Source organism: Panthera leo, chromosome A1 (genome assembly GCF_018350215.1).
Source record: "Panthera leo isolate Ple1 chromosome A1, P.leo_Ple1_pat1.1, whole genome shotgun sequence".
NCBI lineage: Eukaryota > Metazoa > Chordata > Mammalia > Carnivora > Felidae > Panthera > Panthera leo.
The window spans coordinates 99,936,395-99,940,843 of NC_056679.1; positions in this window are offsets into that span (position 1 = coordinate 99,936,395).

The following is a 4,449-nucleotide window of genomic DNA, read 5'->3' on the forward strand; positions in this document are numbered from 1 at the left end:
TTAAAGAAAGTACGGATATCTCAAAAATTTTAGACTCAACAACAGGATGTATATAAGAGCCATTTATGGATCTATTGACAAGAGGTGGGGGAGCAGGCTTGTAAGGGGACACCAAGAGTCATGTTTTAAATACAACCTGGACCCATCTATTAGACAGTCAAGTGTCTAATAAAGCTTAACTGTTAAATATATAAGTGTGGAGTTCAGGGCAGAGAATCAAAGCCAGAGATATAAATTTGTTATCTTCATAAAATAAGTGATATTGAAAGCCACTTTCTCCATTGATTTAGTAGACCTATCACCACAGAACACAACTTAGAGTACATGAATAAATGTAATTACTGCTGAAATAAAACAGTTGTACCCTTTTCATGGGCTTATGTAATTCTTTCTTTTAAAAAAGCACAATGTGTATTAAGAAGACGAGTATAATGAGATACCAACATCCTATAATAAACTTATTAATCAGGTAACCCAGTATCTGAAGTTTCAGTCTTCTCACAGTGGACACAAAATTGTGTTTCAAATTTCTTTACTTTTGTTACAAGTCATTTCAGCTAATCTGGAATCTTGAAGAGTATATTAATACTAATATTTTTGCAAAGACTACATGGCATAGAGGAATCACTATTTGATATTATAAGTGACTTAAAAAAGAAGGTAACTGAATAACTATCTCTGTGAATCAGGCTCTAAGAGAGCTTTTCCACAAGAATGGAATTACTTGAAGCAATGACTCTGAATCACTCCCTCTCCACAGTAGAGAAGAACAATTAGATGGCTGAGTTGTGTCAGATAGCAGGTCATTGTGAAAGCATATTGCCAAATATAGTTTGTTTGCCTAAGTCATTTATTCTGGTAATGTATATTTATTTAGAAATTGTCTGTGAATGGTAATGCTTCACTGCTGAACATCTGTTTTCTATCTTCCTTATTTTCTAAAATGTCAGTTGTTGGGGGAGGTGGTCCAAGACTGCAAAGTAGGAAGACTCTGAACTCATCTCCTCCAATGGACATACTGAATCGCTACCTACATACAGAGCAATTCCTCTTGAAGAAGAACCAAAGACTGACCAGAACAGCTTCTGCACAGTAAACAACACAGGAACCACACAGGGAAGGGCAGAGAGATGGAGACATAGCAAGGATGGGAATCCCATACTAACGTTACAACCCTCCATAAAAAGGAATATCACTGGGGGGCTCACACACAGACTTGCCCACAGCAAGCCTGCACAGCAAACAAACAAACAAAAAAATAAACAAAACAGAAAAGAAAAGAAAAGAAAATTAAAGAAAAGAAAATTAAAGAAAAGAAAAGAAAATTAAAGAAAAGAAAAGAAAACAACAAAACCCCTAGTGGTCTAAAGGGCAACTACACTCTAAATAAAGGAAATAACATTTTCTAACCTTAGATCATCCACCAAACAGGTGAGGGACCTACTGGAACTCTCTCTGGAGTCGGAGATTCTGGCAAGCACCATTTTTTAACTTCCCTTCCACCTTAATAACATGGACAGAAGCCACTATGTACTCCAGGTCCCTGAACCATACCAGCTCCAGCTGTCCTCCCAAGGCAGATACCCCCCACACTCCCATGCTCCTATTCCAGCTCCAGCTGCTCCTCAAGGAGGCACATTGCAGTGCACCCTGGGACACGTCATCCCACACCTGATCCAGCTGTCTCTGCCAAGGTGTTCCCCACCAGAATGGTGAACTCTGGGACTCCTAGCCTGTACCAACCCCAGCTCCTGCCATATAGTACTGGTGAGGATGTGGAGAAAAGGGCACTGTCATACACTGTTGGTGTAAATTCAAATTTGCGCAACCACTGTGGAAAACAGTATGGGGTTTCCTCAAAAAAGTTAAACATAGAACTATCCTATGATCCAGAAATTCCACTTCTGGGTATTTAGCTGAAAAAACAAAAAACTTCAATTCAAAGAGATGTGTGTACCCTTATGTTCATTGCAACATTATTTAGAGTGGCTTAGGATATGAAAGCAACCTAAGTGGCTATCGATAGATGACTGGATAAAGAAAACATGGTATATAGTATATAAATAGAATGCTGATGCCATCATCAGCCTATTGATTCATAGTTAGTAAAGTGGCCCCCTCCACTATATAACTTTAAATATACAACGCTTGTCAAACATGCATAAAAATATTGGTATCTTTGATTATTATAACTATAATAAGAACTTAAATAAAAGTAAATCTTTTATCGAACTAAAACAAGAGCCACACTATCGATACATAGTCACTACTGACAATTGAGTTAAGCGACTTATTTTCTAACTGGAATTTTGATTCCAAGTCTAAAATAGAGAAACTAGGGGCACCTGTGTGGCTCCGTCAGTTAAGCGTCTGACATCAGCTCAGGTCATGATCTCACTGTTTATGAGTTAGAGCCCTGTGTCAGGCTCAGAGCCTGGAGCCTGCTTCAGATTCTGTCTCCCTCTGTCTCTGCCCCTCCCCAACTTGCACTGTCTCTCTCTTTCTCTCTCAAAAATAATAAACGTTAATTAAAAAAATAAAACAAAATAAAGAAACTAGTTTCATAAGGATTTCTTTTAAACCTTCCTCGATTATCTGAGTAGGTAGGTTGACATATTCTCCATTAAATTCAGTATAGATTAGGCACTGATTCATTTTGGCAAAAACTCAAAATTCATAAAACTTAATATGTGATCTTTCCCCAAATCAGCTGACCCCAGAGGTAAATCCATTTGCCAGTATTATTTTCAAACACCCTGGCTTAAAAATTTGGAATTACTTTGGGGCGCCTGGGTGGCTCAGTTGGTTAAGCGTCCAACTTCAACTCAGGTCACGATCTCGCGGTCTGTGAGTTCGAGCCCCGCGTCGGGCTCTGGGCTGACGGCTCAGAGCCTGGAGCTGCTTTGGATTCTGTGTCTCCCTCTCTCTCTGACCCTCCCCCGTTCATGCTCTGTCTCTCTCTGTCTCAAAAATAAATAAACGTTAAAAAAAATTAAAAAAAAAATTGGAATTACTTTGACTTAACCCTCTCTCAAACTCCCAACACCTAGTCAGTAATCAAGTGTTTTTATATTTTAAAAAGTCAGGCATTTATTGTATACTGTGTACTTCGGGTGCAAAGATGAATACTATCATACTTGGCACCTCATGAATTCACAACGCTTGCATTTATTCCTTTGTCTATATTTTTACCGCTGCTCAACCAAACTTAAATAGCTTTCTTGACTCCACTCTCTCTCCCATCCAATGTATCCTAAAAATTGCTCCCAGATAAATCTCAGCAAAAACACTTTGCATATGTTACTGTCTTTCTCAAAAATTTGTACTCATTCCACTTTTTCTGCAGAATGATGTTACACATCCTGACTGGTATTCAAGGCACTCAGCAACATGTTCCCCATCCTACTCTGAAGCTCTCTGTCCACTCCCCCAAACCTTCTGTTCCATCCAAACCAGTCTACACACTACTCCTACACAAAGCATATATAGCTTTACTATCAAGCCTTAGTTCTTACCATTTTCCTCGCCTGTAATGTATACTTTCCTCAACTAAACGTATCTCAGTAGAATAATACACATTTTAGAATATACAATATTTATACAACTTTAGAGGTACCTTTAAAAAAATGACATTAGCCACTTATTGACTAAAACCATCTGTACATAACATTTAAGTACGTATCCCATTTTTCCAGTTAGGTTATACATACCATGCTTGAGCTTCCTAATTTTAAGATATATACACCCTAACTAAGGAAATAGAACATACACTTCAAAGCCACGTAGATATATTTTTAGCAACCTCCCTCTCCTGTGCACAACATGTGGAAGTAGAATTTAAATACAGTAAAACCTTGGTTTGTGAGCGTAAATCATTCTGGAAACATGTTTGTAATCCAAAGCACTTGTATATCAATGTGAATTTCCCCATATGAAATAATGGAAACTCAGGCGATTCATTCCCCCAAAATATTCATATCAAAATGATTACAATACTGTAATATAATACAAAATAATAAAGAAAATACAAAATATAAAGAAAAATAAACAAACGAAAATTTTCATGGCTGGTGTGAGAGAGACAAGAGAGAGGAAGGTTACTGTGGAGGACGACTTTCACTATCACTAACAGAATCACTGCTATCTATTGGCCCAGTGGAATCTTTTTCTACATGGGGCCATTGTATACACTCACACAGATGTTGACTACAGTACATTATTAATAAACTCTTGTCATATACTGTATTTAATGTAACTGGCAACAAGGCAGCAGAGGAAAGGGTCTATATCTGCAGGCAGACTGACCTAGAATGAAGCAAAGCATTCGTAAGCTTAATCTTGTATGGAAAAGCAAATGACTGTCCACAGGTACTTTGAAGTGACAAAAAATACACTAGTGTCAGTTGTGGGCACCTTCCTGTGTTCTGAAAAGTCACCGATTTCTGTCAA